Source organism: Ptychodera flava, chromosome 5 (genome assembly GCF_041260155.1).
Source record: "Ptychodera flava strain L36383 chromosome 5, AS_Pfla_20210202, whole genome shotgun sequence".
Taxonomy (NCBI): domain Eukaryota; kingdom Metazoa; phylum Hemichordata; class Enteropneusta; family Ptychoderidae; genus Ptychodera; species Ptychodera flava.
Window position 1 is genome coordinate 6,671,737 of NC_091932.1, and position 22,890 is coordinate 6,694,626.

At 34.3% G+C, this 22,890-nt stretch overlaps 1 protein-coding gene across 36 annotated transcripts in view; it reads left to right on the forward strand.

Annotated features, from left to right (window-relative positions):
- The window catches only part of LOC139132862 (otoferlin-like), a 138,130-nt gene that overhangs the window by 12,956 nt on the left and 102,284 nt on the right, over positions 1-22,890 (forward strand). The window contains exon 1 of one of the 36 annotated variants that reach the window (XM_070699215.1): positions 13,523-13,527. The exons of the other annotated variants lie outside the window; for them this stretch is intronic. The gene's annotated coding sequence lies outside the window, so the exon portion shown is untranslated. Of the gene's footprint in view, positions 1-13,522; positions 13,528-22,890 lie in introns of those variants that run through there. 36 annotated transcript variants of the gene reach the window in all.

Here is a 22,890-nt window from a genome sequence, read left to right on the forward strand (position 1 = left end):
TCAAAATGAACTTACATGTAGAAATTCCTGCAATTGTAATTGCCAAGATGTTCAGTAAATTGGTTTATCCCATCCTGCTTCACAACACAAATGTAATACTATCATTAAGTAGACCAGATATCATTTGATGTGGTCTGTAACTTTACGTCTGGTATTTTAAAAATGATTATAAACTTGCTGTCGGTATTCCTTCATCAGTACTGAAGTAGTTAGTATCAATTAGCTGACTCATCAAATTATAAATACATATTAAAATTCACATGTGTGGGTGTCAACAAGAGAATGATTGGCATCAATAATGAAATTGTAAAATATCAATGAATTATTAATCTGTCTAAATTGACATTTTCACAATGGTTGTTACTGAATTCTGTAATGCTGTAATAGTAATGGGGCAATTATTATGAAAAGAATGGATTAAGGTGTGCTCAATATATTGATCATGCAACAACAATGCTGCATTTCCATTACTGAGAACACATACTGTTTGACTTTTCTCTCAGATGGCTTTTAGGAAATAATAGAATTATTCTCTCTGCGATGAAAGTTTAATTTCTCATCATGTGTTCCATCAAATCCTCAATATGAAGACCTATTGAAAAGTTTCTTATGAGCATCCAAATGGTAACTTTTTTTATTGAAAAAATATGTCAGCTATTGCTGACTGGCACCAACTGTCAGTTACCTTTTAATGACAGATGATTAATTTTTTAAATTATTCATTGCTCTCTGATTAGGATCTCCATGGCAACAGACTTCAGACTTAGTAATTTATTGTAAAACTACATTTATAATGCGATTAGAGATATTTTACACACATTTTCCTTTGTAGAGGGAAGAATTCAGTATCAATTGTTCTATAATTGGCCATCACGGGAAAAATGAAATATGATATGGAAGACAAAAGGCAAGGTTTATATTGTATTTGTCATCTGAAATGATATTCTCCATTGTAAATTATGAAAATGAAGATTGCATATCATTCCATATTCATGTTAGAAAATTTAGGAGTAATATTAATTTAAATCATTGAACTTGAAGTTTATCAGTGCCTCTTAAAAATATATTTCATTTCATCTCGTTACCATAGTTGTTCCTATGTGGAGTCACATACAGTAACCCATAATGGTATCTGCTGTATGTTATCAGCCACAGCTGCAGCTATTCCGTGATGTTTATTGTGAACAGAAAGCAAATAAGCACCTTGTAAGCTTCTCAGTGAATGCATCAGTAGTCACAGTATGAGAGATGTGCAACCTGCAATAGTCAATAAATATTGCTTTGATCACACCATAGGATCATTTCCTGAACCTTTCTGTCTAATTTCCTGTAAGCTTCATCTTCTGCTGGGATCCGTTTAATGCTCACTTCCATGTTGTACACTGCATGGCTTGTATCCAGGCACAGAGCTTAATTGTCACCTCTGTGCCTGGATACAGACTGTGGATCATTTGATGGTTGTGTTTACAAAGAATAAAATTCCACTTTTCCAACAATTTTGAATGGCTAAAGTAGCTGGTAATCTCTTTATGAGTGTATTAATGTAGTTAGTTGTACATTTAAATGTTTTTAGTGCTGCCACAGTTTCTTTGCAAACTGAGTTACTATGAAAGATTTAAACCAACCTGATAACCAGACTTTCTTTGCAAACGATAAAGCTACTATGAAAAATTCAAACCACCCTTGCAACCACAGTTACTAAATTTTGCAAAGTGAACTACATGTACATGTACTGATGCATATAAACTATGTGAACTGTTGAATGGCAATTGCCTTGTTTTAATTCATAACTGAAGCAAACCAAACACCATACATCTACATGTAGAACATGTATGTACAATTTTAAATTGTGCACAGTAATACCATTTAAAATTAACTCAGAAAAAGTAATAGGAAAAAATTATTTTCATGGAAAAGGGAGAATATTCTGATCAAATTACACAACTACATTGTATCTGAATTCATGTTTTGCCATGTTTCATGAATTTATCATTTCAATGCATGTCTGTACAAGAATTTAGTGGTTCACAGTGTTTGATAATTGAACTTTAATGAAACAGATAGATTTAATTCATGTCGTGTTTCAAATATGTACATGTTATGGTGGGCTGTAATGCCACACTTTTCGCAGGTGTTATGCTTGTCTGTATAACAATTGCTGTGTCTACTCAGCATTCTGTAATTTAACCATGGAATCTCCAAATGTACAGGAAGTCATATTAGTATGCATTGCTTGTAACCCAAGTACAAGTTGGAATATAGCCTTGCTTTTCTTTGAAAACAGATTGAAATTATATATTCAGCTTGATAATCTGCAGAGACAAGGTTGATACCGTATTCCCAGTCGGTGCTGACTGCGTCAGCATGCATTTTTGATGTGTCCTGTTTGCATCAATGTGTCAATGACTTTGTCAGCAAGATGTGTGTAGAATACAAATATTTGCTATATGTCCCAAGACAGTTAAAGCATGTATGATAACTGAGAAAATGTCTACAAAATAATTATTGAAGGTAATAATAATTACAGTTATTGCCGGCAATAAAAGTGTATCAGTGATAAGGTTTTACCGTAAAAATGTAAAAAAATTGGTCGGTAAAATTCACAGAAAGCACAGCTTCGCAGGTGTGTCTACTCATACTAAAATGAATTCTGAAGACCAAGCTTGATGCTGATATATTTTGAAAATGTTGTACAGATTGTTTCCAGTGATGTTAGTGATTGATACATGCACACGTACACATGGAATGACATTTGTTGTGAAAAAACCATTGAGGTTCACTAATAAACAGTTGAAGTATACAATGTATTTTCAAGTGCTACATTGTAGGCATGTCCCGGTATGGTATTTTCTAGTTTCAAACTCATATACGGAAAGATTTACAATTAATTGTTTAGCATTTTGGGACGTAACTCTTTTTACCTCCATGGTTTAGCCAAAACTTATTGTTCTCAATAGTGAGAGTGGACTTGTTTACAGAAAACTTTGGGTTTCACATATAGGTTAAAGTTTGGTGTCCATTACATTCATGAAGGTTGTCAATCATTCAGGCCTTACAACACAGTAACAATGTATACTACCTACCGGTAATTCACATTAATTATTTCAAGTCAAGGGGTCAATGTACCAGTAAATTAAATTCTCAATCTCAGATCTTCATGTCACCCAAGGATATTTCAAAAATCACCAATTAATGGTTCCTATGGGGTTCATTTTACAGCCAAGCCTGCTTCATTCTATCGCACTGCACTTCGCTAACTTTATGATGTCACCAATGGGCCATGGTTGTGACTCAATGATGTGACAAATACCGGTACATTGTACATGACATTGTGTGCATCTTGCTAAATACAAATTTTCATAAATTTATTCATTTCATTTACATCATTGTAAAATAGTATTACATAACAAGGTCTCACTGTGAAGACAGTTTTGCATTAATTCTCATTGATTTGGTTTTGTCTTGGTTTCGCACAAATCTGCTTAATGTCACCAGTAAACCACTGTTTTTAGGTGGTTTTCACCTTACTCATTCTGTTGGCAGAACCATGGTCCCTCCTTGTGGAGGGACCATGGCAGAACTGAGGAGGCTGGTAGTGGAAATTTATAACCTGAAACCAAATTACTTTTACCTTGTATGGTACTGTACAGATTCTGGTCACAACACAAAATTTTACCATTAAGAGTTACAGATAAAATTGATATAATTATTGCAAATTTTAAAAAGTGAAAATAACTGGTTTTGTGACCAAATGAGTAACTACATGTACATGTATGACTGAAACAGACACTCCATATTAAACCTTCAGCAATCAAAGTAATTTAGACCATCATCACACCAAAATCAGCTATGTTTGCACATTATCCCCTGTCCTCCTACTTAGGTCATTTTAAATAAGATATCCTCAAAATGTTTTATTGCTTGCTTGTTTGTAAATGAAGAATTTACATCACATTTTGTAGCAATAAAAGTGATATATGAAAATGTCTTGAAATTTTTCCCATATACCAAGCTATATATCATAAAATAAAAATATCCAGGTATTTCTTAGTCTGATTTCAGAGTGTGGTGTATCTTATAGAAGGAAAGAATGCACACATGGTAGTGTACGTATAGTATAGTGTATGTATTTATGATCTTTCTGTAATAGTTTGATACTGCGGCATTCTGTACATGTGTATGAATGAATTCATCTTCTTTGCATTTAAGTATCCTACACCATGAGTTTGACCCAAATCAATATGAAGCCTGTTTGCTGAATATACCCCAAATTTGAAAATGTATTTTATCACTTACACTAGTATGGAAAATGTGGCATTAAACACAGAAAGTAAAAACGCTGCAGTTTAAAAATTTATGCAACATGTATACACACTAGTTGGTATTCACAGTGAAATACATGTACAGTATATGCATGGATACAGATGTACATGTACGGGACTTTTTCATGGGATGCAAAAGAGATCAGTCATATTTGTACCTTTTTGTTAAATAAAAGTTACTCAATACATTTATCTACCTATAGTCATATATTCATACACATAAACAAACCACACAGTACAGTTTACTCACAATTGAATACAGAAGTTATCTGCATGTGTAGTGTACAGTAGCTGCACAATTGGTGTTTCATTCCATTTTGATGTATGGTGTTGACAATTAAAGGTATACTGTCACCTGCTCCAGTTTTTGCCACAGTTACCATGGAAAAAGAAAATCTGACCAATCACAGATTTTACGCGGGTGGCCGCTTCTTAAAAACAGCGCCCTCACATGGGCATTTTGAATACCAAGGAACGCCCCTTTGACCAACCATATGGGCATATTTAGATTACGGGTGACTGTATACCTTTAAAATGAGTGTATCCATTTATACAACACACTTTCTACATACTATACTGCTTATGTCTGCCATACCTAATCCTCAAGCCAGCTGTTCTTCATGTCCCAGACCAAATATCCTGTTATCACCTGTACAAAATAGCACAGAAATTGAATTATGAAATATTTATTTCCTTGTGGACTGAGAGTCACGCTGACTATCAGTCTTGCATTATGACGGCGGTAACTAAAAACCCTTGCATAATTAATAAGGTTATATCTGTTGTAGAATTCCTTAGATAGTGCTTCCATTTTCCCAAGATTATTCCACCCACATTCCGTGGTATTTGTATAACTGCAAATTTATCTTAGATCTAGATCATAGATCTGCTCAGTATACCATTAGAACTGATCATAATGTTTGCATCATTAATACCATACCATAATCAAAATATTCCTTTTTGATGGCGATAATTTAACACGCTGTTTGTCTTTAAAATGTTGGTAATGATCTTTGAAGGTTGATTCAGAAATAGTTTTGTTTTAAAATTGATATTATGATAAGCTAATTATTGTTCAATGTATTTTGAATTGAGAGAATTGTAGCTTTTGTAGTTTCCTTCAAGTTTAACGAAAGTGAAGGTATCATTAGGCCATTGAACAATAGCAATAATTATTACAAATCTTCCTCCATATCATAGAAACTGCATCTACTGAAACCAACACAGGATATTTCAATTACATAGACATCAAGAAACTATGTAGGATCTTAAATTTATTCTTTCAAGTAGATGCTGAAAGGAAAATTGATTCAGCCAGAATATGGTTTAGCTCAATGGACTCTGTTATCACCAGAGTATCCAATTGCTTGCTAGTCCAGGGCTTACATGTATAAGTTATAGTTGCAATAAATTGTTGTATCAGCAAAGAGCTTCACAGCAGGTTTACAGCTGATAATATGGATTCTTAAAGTGTGTGATTTATTAATTTCACTTTAATTTGTGTGTTGTAGTTTGAGATGATTACTTATTGCCCAGAATAATTCAACAAAGTTTTCTTCTTACAGACTCATCAAATTTACTTTTTAACTTGGTATGAAAATTATGTACATGAATATTTGCAGATGTAATGCAAAGACATACAAATAAATCAATACCTAAAGAAATTGAAATGGAAAGAGATAGCCATTTCATCCAGCAGCAGTACGTGTGTTTTCTATTTTCTTTCATTCAATCATCCATTTTTAGACACCACAGGCACTATGCCTGAATGTCTGTCCATGTGTCTGTGTGTCTGTCAGTCAGCATAATTAATGATCATTTACATAATTTCAAGAATTAATCCACTAAATTTGATGAAACTATACAGGTACTCAAACAATTCTATGGTCCAATTACCGTATTCCTCCGATTCTAAAACCCCCTTTTCAGAACCAAAGGTGACGGAAAACATATTGGGGGTTATATATGCTAATTGATGCAATGTTATGCAAATTTTATGCCAATGTTTTTTTATTCACGTGAGCGCTGCAGACAACTCATACTTTGTGATATCGGCTCATGGCCATGCTGCGTCGATACTGCCAGTCGAATCTGTACGGTATAAATTAATGGAGATCGACAAGTTTTGAAATTTAGCGAATTTGCCATACCCTCTTTTGCTAAAAAATACGATAGCAATAAATCTTCGTATAATCACCACGATACTTCGTTGCAACAAGTACGCTCCAGCAGTAGCTAGCTCACCATAGCAATGCGTAGCATGGCCGCAAAGGTCAGACAAGGAGTAAAGGGAAAGTCCCTAAAGTTCCGCTGGCTGTGATTGGTCAATTCACGCAATAGGTCAAAGGTGTCAGTGCATGAGTTCAGGGTAAAATTCTGTTCAGCACATGCATACAGTGTGGTGCATGCACGGTGTCCGTCCGATCATGGATGTATTTTTTACATCCATGGATACTTCACTTTGGCACTTGTTTGTGACTTTGATTAGCGACGTAGGTGTCGCGGATATCCTTGTCTCATTACAGATAAGCTTTATTGACGTTATTCCCTCAAAGGTGAACATAGTCAAGAACTAATACTACAAAAATAAGAAAAGGATATTTATCAAAAAATAATAAATATATATATAAATATAAGATATAACTTTATGCAGAATATGAAATGTTGGGTAATCTTAAAAAATATCTGTTTCTTGGATAAATGTTGTGAGGTATATCATGCTATCTGTATTGCTCATTATGTAGCAAAATTTGGCTTGCAGATCCCAGTTGTTGAAGTTTTCATTGTTGACTGCTATCGAGTCTAACAATTTTTGTCGTGATTGTGTATGACATGGACAACACATGATATAATGAAATTCGTCCTCAACTGAGTTAGTACCACACCTATTACATATTCTGTCCTCAGCTTTTAGTTTTGGTCTCATGTGTCTACCTTTCTCAATCATCAGATTATGGTCACTTATTCTCAGCTTGGTAATGTATTTTCTGTCATTTTTATCCTTGATACAGCTTAAATACTTTTCCATTTTAAAATCCGTTTTAAACTTTCTATAAACGCGTAATTTGTTATTCTCTCCTGATGATGTCTTTTCTGCATTAACTTCATTTTTCCATTTTAAAATGTAGTCATTACTTATCTTATCTGTTAAGTTTTTCACACTATGTTTATCATTTTGCCAAAAATTACCAACACTCTCCAATCCTGTAATTTCTTGCATTGCAGTTGCCCAGGCCATGTTATTGTTAGTACAAAATACCATCACCTCATGGATCAAAGTATTTCTTTCTTAGTGTATGTTCTATACCAATATTTAACCATCATTTTCTTGATAAAAGTTAAAAGAGGATGCCTGCCCATCTCACCTCTCACTGCTAAATTAGTTGCTGACTGATTAACTTGGAGAAGTATTTTACACAACTTAAGATTCAATTTTTCAATTGGTGTCCTATCTGAATATTTCTCAGTTCCCCAAATTTCACATCCATAAGTTAGTATAGGCCTAATAACATGGTCAAAAATATGAATCCATGCATGAATATTTATGTTAGCTGATGAACTGACCACTTTTCTAATATAAAAGAACGCTTTCAGTGCCTTCTTGTATAGAGTCTCCTTTGCAATGTCGAACTTCCCATTACATTTGAAGTCTATGCCTAAGTATTTGTAGCTTTGAACAATTTCTAATTTCATACTACTATAATAAAAGTTATATTTATGACGAAGGACCCTAGCATCTTGTTGAAAACAATGACTTTGGTTTTGTTAGTGTTGACTTCTAAATTCCAGTCATTACAATATGAATACAGTTTATCAAAGCAACGCTGTAATCCAGCCTCTGATTCAGAAATTAATACAAGATCATCAGCATATAATAGGAAATTGATCAGGGACTGTCCTAAATTAACTGGTTCACACCTATCATCAAAGTAACCTGATAAATCGTTAACAAACAGATTAAAAAGAATGGGACTAATATTGCAACCTTGCCTAACTCCTCGCATTGATTTGAACTGTCGTGTGATTCCACCATTAAGTTTTATACTGTATTTGACTTCGTCATACATACTTTTAATTATTTGATAAATATTGCCATTAATATTGTGTGTTAGTAACTTATAATAGAGCCCTTGACGCCAAATACTATCAAATGCCTTTCTAAAATCAACAAATCCTACAAACAACCGATTTATCTTTTTCCTTTTATCCTTCGCATTTTCAATGTTTGATTTACTAATATACTTATCAATAACCGATTTTAAGATGAACATGTTGTCTGTTGTTCGAAATCCAGGCCTAAACCCAGCCTGATATTGACTTAGAATATCATGACTCTCAACATATTTATGTAATCTGTTATTCAAACTGAAGTGAAAAGTTTTGAGAGACAACTTGATAGAGCTATCCCTCTGTAGTTATTTGGGTTATTTTATCCCCTGATTTGAAAAGTGGTTTTATAATGCTAGTGCGCCAAATGTCTGGAAACTTTTTTGAATTTAAAATACAAGAGTTTTGTAATTGGTTTCAGAAGGACAGACTGACCACTTATTAACATTTCATTGATTATTTTATCATCACCTGGCGACTTTTTCTTTTTTAACTGTTTAATTGCCTTCATGATTTCAGTGGAAGTAATATCCCCATTCAATTCTTCATTAATTTCCTTACTTTCTAGCTCCTTTATAATTTTGTCTAATTTTGAACTATGGTTATATTTCTTATTTTGATTTGAGAAATGCTTGATCCATTCCTCAACACTTATACTATTACTGATATCATCATTTGTTGGTAAGGTAATTACATGACAATGGCTCTATTGTTCCAGTCAGAATTTGGGTGTAACGGGCCCCTGGGGGGCATTATAAACGAGCTAACGACCAATTACGAATCAATAAAATAATCCTGGGGGCGTTATAAATGGGCGGGGTTTTAGAATTGGAGGAATACTGTATGCTAAAAGTTTGGTGGGTAGGATTTTAAGCTTATTTGCATATTTAATGAATTTCTTTAATTAGGTTCTATATCAATACTGAGAACACCGATTTTGACTGGGCCAGTGCTATATGCTCATACTTAGGTCTACTAATGTTGTAATTTTTATGAGCATGACATTGTAATGATTATAGCTCATTTGTATATTTAATGTAGCTTACATATCAATATTGAGGTCCTGTATGATGTGTTTTTTGTGGTGACTTTACCATATTTGCTTCGGATGAAATCACTAGATTCTCATGAGGTTCAGTTTGACTTTCATAAACATTCTTCAGTAATTAATAGATAATAATTTGAGAAATTGAATGTGACAAGATCTAAAAATACTTTGAAATTGCATTTAATGAATGATATTAAAATTGTATGCAAGTCAGTCGTCTGTGGACTGAGCTCATTAGGTACTTTTAATTAATGTCTTTGCTACTTGTGGTATTTCATGATATCACTATGTTGCGTCTTTTATCCATTCTGTAGAGGATCTCATTGTACAGAAAAGATAATATTGTTCTGTTTATTGTTAATATCCATTTGTGTTCACATGTACTACGCAATTATTATTGGCAATTAGTAGTTATATTCACTGACATTTTAAATTTTTCTCTGACCTTTACAATGTAAACGTACAGGTGTAACCTCAGTGTAATTGCTCTTCTTATGGTTACCATATTCCTTTGTTTTTTTTTCTCCTACATATATATGTTTCCGGTCGATAAATGTTTCCAAAAGCCAAAACTATTGTGCACAAGTTCGTATACCTTGAAAAGCATTTCTATTTCTGGAGTTGTCCGATGCAGCTGTCAAAACCTGAAAGGTGAAATTTGATTGATGTTGCTTTTAGCAGTTGCTTTCATCATAAATTGCGGCATGTGTTCACACACAGGGATGCTATATCATAGGTTGTACACAATAGAAACAATACCTGAGGACATGATCAACACACACTGCTTTGTCAGTTGCACATTGTTCTGTTAGTAATAAATTACAGTAACTGAGCTGGAATGTTACTGGTGGTACTGTATTTCATCTGATCAAAGTACATGATAAAATTTCTTTGATATTCACGTTGCCAAGACTACATTTTGAGTTGTCATGGTTACGTGTGAATATTTCACTTAACACATGGCAAGACATGGTCAATGTTAGAGCATAAACATCAAACATTGTGTCTTCAGCAGTTTTTGTCAGGTCATATGTTACATGTAGCTACATGTAAACATGGATGCTATAACCTACATGTCTACTGCAGATGTAATACTGTTGTACAAGTACATGAAAAATTATAATATTTCATATATTACATATACAATGTTCCAAACTTTTTTACAGTGAGATGGGGCAATCTGGTTGCAAAGAAACTGTATATACTGGCATAATTTCAACTTAGTTGCAAACAAATTTCAAATGCAGAGTAAAATTTTATGTTGATATATATCATTTTGATTCAGTAATTGATTTGTATTGCATCGTGTTAAATAAAGGTCTGTTTTTGTTTCCCAGCTGCTAAATTTACAATTCATTAATTTGTTTCAAGAAATTGCACTACCATCACCAAAGGGCTGACAGAATGTCAGTGAGTGTTCTTGAAACATTGTGTTGATATCTCAATGGTTTCTCATTGGCCACATACTCTGATGGCGTACGGGATATGCATGCTTTGGAAGCCTTTGCACTGGCACACATGGCATGCACCGGTATACTGCAGTTTCCAGGAAATTTAGTCTAGAATTTTCTTTCCTGATAAATTTTCATCAATGCGCACAGTATTTACAGGTAATTGTGAAATATTATTTTCATTTGTCAGCTGATGTTATGGATTGCGATTGATATTAAATTGTGAACTCATGTTAGGTCAGCAATTGCAAGGTGACAGCTTTCTTAGTGGAACACGCTGAACCTATGAATGGAACAATTCTTCTGTCTATTCTACTGTTTTTGTATTATCTTGAAATCTTTTTCATTTAATTTCAAAATATAATTGAGAGGAAGGATGCACATTCCAATGAACCAGACTAAAAATATCTGTTAAAGGAAAGTAGTCGCCATTAATTTCCTTAAGAAGAGACATAAACTACATGCAGGTTATTAGATTTAGGTTCATTGATCTGTTATTATGAATTGTAAGGCTTAAGAAACATTGAACAACTGAAGAAAAGGATGTGCTGTGGTACATTTCATCTATATGAAGCAGCTTGACATGAAGGTTCAGTAGTCTTGATTACATGAAGTAACAATAGCTCAGACTCCTACTCGTTGAAACTCTGCAGTTGAATATATATTTCTTGTCAATAAAATTACATGCTCATCAAAAATGTTACTGTACGATGGTTTTGTTTGAAACAATGTGTTCAGCGAGCAGACCCTCTGATGCACACCCGATTTGTTTGTTTTAAGTTTGTGCAAGCGCGGTTGTAGCCATGCAGGCATGCAGCTCCTCACAACACCGACAAAGGATTACCATTTCAGCATGTACATTGTACAGTCTTCAGAAGTAGTATGACACTTGACATTTCTGACTGAGTTCCATGATAGGGACAAAAATTAAACTGTACGGTACATGAACATTTGCCACTCTCTGATAACAAAAGATGTACATGGTACTACAATGTAGCTGAATTGGTCAGAGGGCTGTACCTCAAATAGAAATGATCAGGCCATTTTCCAGTTTCAATAGTGTACGTGTCTTCAAATAATGATGCAGCTATGCTGACTATAATACTTAGAATGTATCAACTATTCAAAGGTACAGTTAACAAACACTCTTTGAATTGACTGAAAAATGCCAGGAATAAAGATACCATACTCATCCAAAACCTCTGAGGCATCTTTTTGTCAGTCATCGATGGAAAGACATGTTTAGAAACCACTTTGTCAAAATCATATAATTGTGTATTGGTAGGCACAGATGATTACGTCGTGTGCTCATTATATGACTTTAAGACCCTCAGCAACTTCAAAGAAGCCCAATTGTTCCCGTTTTAATGGTGTCTAAATCTCCTGTATTCATGCACAGCTACATGTACATTAGGAAAGTCCTGGCCATATACCTATTTAGGGCATGAAGTACATGTATATTGAGTTAAGAGTGCTTCACAAAAAAGAACAAAACAATGTGCAAACAAGAACTCAGGAAGTAAGACACTGTACCAGCTAGTATATGCTTGAATTGAAGTTTAAATTTCAAATGACCCTGCATGTGCACATCATTAATTCAAATTATTGGTTACATGTATCTCTTTTATTATAATTACGGGTGTTAGAATCATGAATCTACATGATCTATGTGCTTGGACAATACAGTTTGTACAGAAATATGCAAATATGCAAGCAAGTTGAACACCAGTACGGTACCTGTACATGTATTGTGTTGGCACCGTAGACTTGCATGGGAAATCTGTATTTGTGTGGTTATCTTGTAAATAAGTGACATAATACACCAGGAAATTTAATATCTACAGGTAATATTAAGGTGATATTCATGATTGTATGTACTTGACTAAATGTAGAAGTCTACTGTGATCATCATGGAAAGACTGGTAGGCCCCACATATGTCTAATAAAATCTTGAAACATTGAGAACGCTTTTCACGACTACCATACTGTATGGCCGGTATATGCCAGTAAAATTGACCAAGTTGTCGGATTGGTACCCTATTAGACATGTAAAAGTAGGACAAAGTACATAATTTATCAAGATCATTAACCTGCTTTTGCAATATAGTCGATCCTCAACACCATCTGATGCCAAGATCTACTTTTCTGTCCATTATAGACTGTAAGTGATTCAGTGGAAGTGTTATATTGTACTTTTTTATCATACCGGTAATTAATTGCCACTCCGATGTTATACATGCATGCCGCCGTGTATCTTCCATTTAAAGATGAATACGTTCCAGCCAGCTAAAAAGTTGAACCATTAAATTTCTCAGACAATTTCCTACTCTTTTATGTTGTGCAGCACTGCTATTAATTTGTCAATTGAATAACGTAATCTTACAAGGTAGATTCCATTCCATTTTGCAAGTACAATTTTCCATAGCGGTATTTAAATTTTTTGTTCAAAATCTATATGAAATGCCAATTGACAATGAAGAGTAACTGTGAACAAAATGATTGACTTCACACAATCTCCAAAAATTTTTAAGTACAATTTTAATTTGCCATACATACATATACATGTACATATCCTCCAATTTCAGTGTATCACGTTCAGTTAACTTTATAACAAGAAGGAAGCCATATTGCTTATGCATCTTACCTTTTGGAAATTCCATCTTAAAACTTAACCTTTTACTGCAAGTCAATTAACTTTGATGAATAAGTACTGTATAAAGAAACATAGGATTCAAAGGAAATAGTGATTAACTTTGAGAACAGTGAAACATACACCTACAAGTGCCCTTTATACGTCTTGGTTATTCTTGGTGCAATTTGTTCTTACCTGCAATCCAGCAGATGTGGAAATATACGGTGTGTGCACCCAAGTTATCAGTTCCTTTTAAAGCAAGCCAAAACAAAGCTTTAGCTACTGTACAACGACAAAACACACTCTACAATCATTGCTAATGGCCAACAGTGTTCAGTAGTTGTTTGTTAAAGGTGAAATGGAGTATTTGGAGATACAAATGTAAATGTTTAGCACGGTGTATGCAGTCAGATGGAGCAAGATTACCTTGAGAATATGACAGTCTTACTGTGTCAATATTTGCTTGAAATGCTAGTTCTCTGTATGTACTATACTGACAAAGAAAGGAGAAGAATATAAAATGTCCAATAGTCTGAAGCAAAATATCCATTCAGCTAGGTAAAATGTATATGTACATGTGCCCATCTGTACACTTTGAGAAACAATCACTGTACATTCTGTATTGATCTTATGTACATGTACACCTCTACTGAAACATTTTATGTGTACCGGTACATGCGCCTTATTGTACAGTTTCCAGCTCAAGAAAATGGACATTGAATTAATGATTGTCAGTATTTTTTGGTTCTTTTTCTTGTGCTTTCCATTCATAAATTTGTCCTTTGTGGAGTTAGGTAGAATGCGCTCGGGGACAAAGAGTTAGACTCTCAAATTTTTACAATGATTGTTTTCTGATTTACACAACTTGTGGGGCCTCTTTTTAAAGCTCTTGGAGAAAGAAAAACTTTCACCGGCTTATTTTTTTGCAAATCAAAAATTTTATTTTTCCCCCATAGAGTTAGCACAGGAATGGTGGCCATTTTGAATTTCAAATATTGCAGAATGTTGGGTAATTTATTTGCTTGTTCCAAACTTTGCACGGTGACCCCTGATTTTTATTGTTAATTTGGTAAGAAAATGGTTGAAATTTTAATTCAGGAAAATTTGAGCAAAAGTTTAAGTCTTTCACTTTCGAGGTACATACTACCTAAATAGTATTAAGTTAACCCTTTACCTGCCAGACAGTAATAACTGTATCCCTTCCCCATCAGCCAAGTCAGTAAAAAGCGGTATTGAGCCAAAACATGACGTATTTTCACCCACTTTGCTTGATATGTTATAGCATCTTTTGTCCAAAAATATCAACTTTACAGTACTATGTTTCCAACAGCCTTCAAATGTACAGTATTATGTTAAAATACATCATATAGAATACGTTCTGTTCCATTAATTTTAATCATCTTGACCTGGTGGTGAAATATGGACTTGGCAGGAAAAGAGTTAATGGTGTATTTCAAATGATTTTGTTAACATTGCATACAGGAATACAGTACGATACACCATGCATGAATGATACATGTTTTCAATGTGAATACATTAAATAAATTGTCTATCTTTATCTTGATTTGTCTTTTCCAAAAATATAATTCATAACCCTCATCTATCTCTGATATAATTTTGGATATGTGCAACATGCAATCATGATATCATGAATACAGGATTAAATCCAAAATTCAGTTGGTTCATCGTTGTTGAAAGATAAATTGTTTTCTCCAAGTCAATCACTGGATATCATCATTACTTAGGATTCAAACAGCCAGTGTTTAACAGCACTGTATCTTTAACTACTGACAATAACTAAGCTATGAGAAGGTATTGGCCCAAAAGTCATTAAATTGAACGTTTAGGGATACTTGATCTCATAGTGATTTTATTTTTGATACTGTTCCCAAGTTTCATTAATATGACCGTATTTTGTGAACTAATAATAAATTCATGAACTAAGACTGGAGTAATATCAAGGGATGTAATTTAAACCATGATTTATATAGTCATACATACATGTACATGTACTGCTACAAGTTTTATTCTCCTTACATGGTACACAGACCAAAGGGTAAACCAAACTATATTTAATATTTAGTGAGTGCAGTAAATGCAAATGGATGGGCAAATCGGGAATAATAGGTATTATATTTTCACAGTTGTTTGTAGGATGGTAAATGATAGATAAATTGCAAATGTTTTCATAAAAAGTGACCTTTCTATTAGGCATCATTTTTAGGAAAATCACAGTTTGAACTGAAGGAGTCTTCATCCAGGCTTTAATCAAGATTGTGTTATACAGTTAGAAAGTGTGAATTCAAAGCGTACTTTATGTTGACATTAGGAAGCTTTTGATACTGTAAACTGGTCTGCAGCGTATGAATGAAGAATTCAAGTACATAATTGCAACAATAAATTCCTCTTATGAAATTACAGTATTCATACATGTATTTTTAAGGAATGTTTTATTAAAATTAATATTCTCCTTTAATAATGTTTTACTACAGTATATCCTGATACATGTATATATACTGAACCAATATTTACATTAGTTCAGTATATCCTGATACATGTATATATACTGATCCAATACTTACATTAGTTGCAAAATGAACACTAAATCTTCAACTATTTAAGGGACGGTCTCAGATTGTTGCATAAGTTCAAAAAGCGAATTCATCTGTTTATGGGGGAGGGGGTTTGACCTCCATTCAATTAGTGAACTTCACTTTCACACTTTTAGTTTGTGATCATTAAGTCTTTGTGTGTAAATAAATAGTGCACACTTGTACCAACAAATTTTACAGTAACTGTTTCCAGCTCATTTGTTCGTGTCCCAAATACAATTAACAGACTGTAACATTGTATCCTAAACCTTTCATTCATCAAATTATAAAGATAAAAGTATCACTTTCAAGTGTGCTTCAAGCATCTGCCTGCCTAACCAAACCTGGTCATTTCACTCTCACTGTGTTGACGAAACAGCACTGAAATACTGCTGTCTTCACAAGACACATAATTCTCAGTACATTGTTCTCCTAGGCAGACATCATCTCGCACTTTTAAACTTTCATTTAGGGGAAGGGGAGAGGGTTTTGATCTAAACGAAGGAATTTCGTTTCTTGAACTTATGCAACAATCTGAGACGGTCCCTACAAGCTGTATTCAAATATGATTGGCAGCTGAACAGCTACACAATGTAAACGTACATGTACAATTAACAGGACATCATCCCTGTCCCTGTAAAGTCTACCCGCTTAACCCTCACAAAGATAATTTAAAGTTTTTATCAAAAGTTTCATGAGTGAACTGTTTTTCCAGTTTTTTTTTCATTTTGACCTGAAGAAGGTTAAATAGATCCCTACTTACAGTACAGTACTGTATTCTGGTACATTTTCTTTATGAAACTGTATGTATTTGAAATTCTGAAAGAGAAACTTTCTGTCAAAGATAACATTTACAAGATATCTACATGTAATTCCCCTGGATGTTGTCGTATGCTGCTGTTGATTGATGTAAAAAACAGTTGTTGTCAACCGCCACGATGTTACAATATGTGGAAAAGACAAGATAACATTTTGATTGATTTGGATTTACAGTGTTGACTTATTGTAGATTTTGAAGAACGTTCTCTGTCACTGATAAAAGGTAATTTATGACATCATCAAAACACTGAGTATCGTCTACAAATGTGCAAAAATTACAAATTCCTGTTTGTACCAATATAATAAATCACTTTTATAAATCAAAAGTCTCAGATAAAATCAAAATTTGTAGCCACATTCACATCGTTGTTTAAAGGTTGGAGAGAAAATGTGATTGTTTAGAAAGATAGCAGAGGTAACCTTTTCAAAATGAAATATATGGCGACATGTAGCATGAAAAGGAACTTAAAAAGAGATATCTGTATCATGTAATTTTGTTTTTCATTCTAACAGGTAATTAGCGCCAATGTGAGCAATGCAGAGATTATCAATTACTGCAGTACATGTACATGTACATGTAGGTGGAAACTGTCCATCGTCTGTCAACTTTTGCACTCCAAGCGTTTCTTAAAACCACTCGTTTAATTGTGTTGATATTTTGCTATGCAGATGACATCAACCAAATTTCTGTCAAAGTTCAATGAAATCTGCAATATTGTATTGTTTGTGATATTTCTCGCATTCTTCTCGAAAAACCACCTGTTCATTTCCTTTGATACTACGTGTATGGGTTCCTAGGGATGATTCGTTTCAAAGTACCGGTATGAAGAAATCTGCAAAATTGTATTTTTTAAGAATATTTCTCTCACTTTTAGTAAAAAAACATAACCTGGATTTGATTGCATTTGCAATTATTACAGTAATGCCTAGGGGTAAACGCATTCAGATTCGAGATGAAAATACAAATGTAAAATATGCAAATTTTCAGGATGCATTTTGTCACTTTTGGTCAACACATAGCTTTCTCTTAATCCACTGGTCTTGCAGCTTTGATCTGCAGCTTCGTATGGATGCTCTTATTACATTGACCCACGTTGACATATACCTAATCTTAATATCAAAATATTGTGAACACTGGAATAACAAGAGAATCACATAGCTTCAATCATTTAGTTTGAGTTTTATAAAGATCTTCTCTTTATTATAGACCATAAGTTATTGTATAGACCAACACCATTTCTGATCTGTTTTAATGGTAAATGTTCAGGAACTTCATCGATTATGAAGACAGGCTTTGAAAAGTCAGCAGTAAAATAAAATAATTACCATTGTAAAAATTGTATGCTGAGTTTTACATTGTAAAGTATTCACTCATATTTTGACGATGTTTTAATGCCTGAATGGTCGTTTTCATTCTGTGTTATATCTTACATGAATACTTTTCCTTAAAACTGACAGGAAACTGAAGTTTGTATGATGTGCATACAACTTGTTTAAATACATATGACTCAAGTAAGCTTGATTTCCTGAGGAAACCTCTGATGCAACGGACATTATAGATAGTACATTATTGTCCAAGCTCAGTGAATTCACTTGTATACTTTTATACGGTACATTGAAGGCAACACCTTTAAAATGCCTCTTTGTAGAATTACATGATATTCTATTGGGTACATTTGCTTCTAAGATGTAGTGTAGCGTTATGATCTCATACACATTTACATGTTGGATTGTCCATTTACTCAAATACTAAAAACCAGGTAACACTATATTCAGTTTAATCGATGAAACAATATTTACAATGTAGGCCCTATTTATTGTTTGCTCTTTTTTCATAGGTTCTGCTGTCAACATGTATATGATATTTAATATTCATATATATGCATGTACATTGAACACAAGATAAACAGGATATTGACAATTTACTCACCAGTAACTACTGCACATGAGAGATATCGCTCTGTTACTGCAAATATTTGCAGTCGCATCTTTCAAAGTTTCATGTACATGTATAAGTAAAATCAGATTGCAACAGGCACATGAAATATTAAACACTGTATATAAATTTAACATTTTGCACATGTTTACGTAAGAAAATCATACTCATACCATATATATGTATGTGTATAAATACTGCATGTATTATTGTACGGATGACTGTTACTATGACCCTCTGAAGTGACTGTGCTGTCTAGAGACTGTGAAAGGGTTGAACCTTTGACATTTGTGTGTGCCCCTACTTACTTAACTTAATGTAGGATGGACATTTTCTCTCAAAATTTATAGTTTCCCTCTGACATCATAATTCATGTGAATCATCTGAGCATAAACTCAAATTAAAATCAAGCCATATACATGTAACCTGCTGGCGTAAGATGAAACGTAAGATCTGGATTTGGAATGGCAGTGTTCCAAAACTACTAAAATCTGATCAGTTTTTATCAGACTGCAGAGAGTTAATTCCACAATGGGGAATTGTGAATCTTATTGTTGTGCCAATCTCAGTGCTTTACTGGAGCTGACAACTTTGTTAACAGGGTATTATTATTCGTACATGTGTGTCAAACTTCAGGATGGTGTGAGTTTGTGTTCACAGCTGAGGGACAATATAATCAATCCAACTTTCTGTTCAATCATATGGGGCTCAATCGCTGATGTTTTCTCATTGTTTGTTTGTTTGTCTTTTACAAATAAATAGAGTAAGTACATGTACATGTGAGAGCAAAGCTGAAACATGATGCAATGAATGTTTTGGTTTGAATAAAACAATTAAAATATAAAAAACATATTACATGTATTTTAAAACGAAAGCAAGCTAGAACAGCATGCACACTTTGCACTGACTATCACTCTGTCCAAACAAATACATGAAGTATAACTTTCTGAAGGAGTGCAAGCTGTACATGTACATGTACCTTTTGTGTGACGCACAAATTTTAACTCCCAAAAACAATGCCTGATTCAATACTGACAAGAAGAAAATGGACATGGTGTGAATTATCATTAAAATGTTCTCTCTCATTATGAGCCCAATAGCCTTGTTCACGGTTACAGGTTTGTTACTAAATATAGCTGTACGCGCGCGACATCGGACACGCAGCTTGAAATGCGGACAAATTTTATCAATGTTGCATGCGTGGCTGTTTTTGCAGCTTGTACTCTGAGTCGTGAATATGTTTTTTAGTATTCACTGTTACACTAGCAGTCGCCCACTGAGATGTTATTTCGTCGTTCTTGCATGCATAATTTTCAAAAGCGTAATCTAAAAATGCGGACAAATATTTATTTTTGCATATTAATGAGAGAACAGTGACGTAAACTGTGAACGGCCCAATTTACATATACCTATCATTCTTTGACATTGCTGAAAGACAGTGATTTTTGACTGGTCTTACAGCGTCTCAAACTGAATTTCAAGTGAGTATTTTTTCCAGGGATACCTTTGGAAAGTACATGTAATTTCAAATGAATCAATCACATAACCTGTTATGTAGGACTTTGCTGACTAGTGATGTCAGTGTAGTTGAAATCAACAATTAGTTTTCATAACAGGTTATGAGAAAACATGGAGACTGATTCCGCTGTGTTCTCATGAAGGTTTTTAGCCAATTTTATCACATCACTTGCCTATCACTGGTCTTCAAATAATTTTTCTGATGGTCATTGTCGGAAGCTAAGGATTGAGAGGAGGTTAGCATAAGGTGTATTTCTGTCATGGATAAGAAAAGTTTTGATTGAAATACAGCCAGCCAAAATTAGTAACTGTCTTAACAGCTGATCATTTTGCCTGATATCATTGTCAGCCTAAATATAAATACACTGAATTGTCACAACAATTTACCTCAGAAATTAGAATCTTTCTTCTGTAAAGTTAGTGGCAGTTGAACAGCTGAGGTTTGTGTTGCATGGTTAACTCTGTGAATGTGTGTTGAGTTGAGAGGAAGCCAAACAGCAGGTGTTTCTCAGTCTTCGTGTAATTGGCTGCAAATTCCATTGATGAACAATAATCTCTGAAACTTTGATGTCGTTTTACCAGCCCACTCCTCATATAGCCATTTCCTACATATGGCAAATTTTCTTTGTATTTGCCGACATGATTGAAAATATGTTATCTACATTTGTCATTGTGCATTAAATGATAATTACTGTAGATTAAACAGATGAAGCTTATCAAGGTATTCAGTGTGGCAAATAATATCACTCTACACTTAGATTGGAATTGCTCTGCAACTAAAGTCATCTATACAAAATAATAGTGAGCAGTCTCCCAAGGCTACATGTAATGCCAATGAAGTGATCATCAAAACGTCTGTTGAAACCAACCCTTACAATGTAATATTTTCATCACAATGATAATGTTTTTAATTTTCAAAATGTTATTACTCCTGTCCTCTGATGGACATTTCTCTGCCACTGATAGGTATGAATTAAACATCTGTGACTTTTAGGGCTTTCAAATTGCATTGAACCTATTGTTTGTTATAAATAGCACAGTGTATGCTGTAACTCATCTAGACCATCAAAATTCATGATCTATTAAGTACCGGTACATGAAGGTTTTGTTAAAATCGTGATTGAAACTCCGCTTCATTTTTAGTCCCCACGGACACCGTCCGGGGGGACTTATAGGTTTGGTCATGTCCGTGCGTCCGTCCGTGCGTCCGTCCGTGCGTCCGTCCGTCCGTTCACGCAGATATCTCAGAGACGCCTGGAGCGATTTCGTTCAAACTTGGTACAAGGATAGTACCATACCTCATACAGATGCACGTCGATTTGTTTCACAATGCGATCAAATTTGGCCATGGTAGAGGACTTTTTAGTTTTCACCTCCATAGACTCCCATGTATAAGGCAGACCATAGACTCCCATGTATAAGGCAGACCATAGACTCCATGTATAAGGCAGACCATAGACTCCCATGTATAAGGCAGTCCATAGACTCCCATGTATAAGGCAGTCCATAGACTCCCATGTATAAGGAAGTCCATAGACTCCCATGTATAAGGCAGTCCATAGACTCCCATGTATAAGGCAGTACATAGACTCCCATGTATAAGGCCAAGAAAAATAAAAATTTAGTTTCTCATCGTATTCATATTGCAAAAAGGATGCAGTGACACAGTTTTTAGTCCCCACAGATAAAGTCCAGGGGGCTCATAGATTGGGTCATGTCAGTCCGTGAGTCCATCCACGTGAGTCCATCCATTCACGCAGATATCTCAGACACTTTGAAAAAATGTCATGTGACCTTGGTGACCTTTGACCTCGAATATACATATTTGTCCATAACTCAGTAACCACAAGTGGTAAACCTTTCATATATGGTATGATGGGACACCCTATGACGCCACATATTGTACCTCATTAATTATGTGCATATCTAATTTTGAGCGAGCCAATAGAGCTAGAGGTCTGATTTTTGGTATATAGGGATAACTTAGCAATACAATTTTTTTGACAAAATGTCACGTGACCTTGGTGACCTTTGACCTCAAATATACATATTTGTCCATAACTCAGTAATCACTAATGCTACACCCTTCATATTTGGTATGATGGGACACCTTATGACGCCACATATTGTACCTCATTAATTATGTGCATATCTAATTTGAGCGAGCCAATAGAGCCAGAGGTCTGATTTTTGGTATGTAGGGATAACTTAGCAATACAATTTTTTTGACAAAATGTCAAGTGATCTCAATGACCTTTGACCTCAAATATACATATTTGTGCATAACTCAGTAACCACAAGTGCTACACTCTTCATATTTGGTATGATGGGACACCTTATGACGCCACATATTGTACCTCATTAATTATGCACATATCTAAGTTTGAGCGAGCCAATAGAGCTGGAGGTCTGATTTTTGGTATATAGGGATAACTTAGCAATACAATTATTTTGAAAAAATGTCAT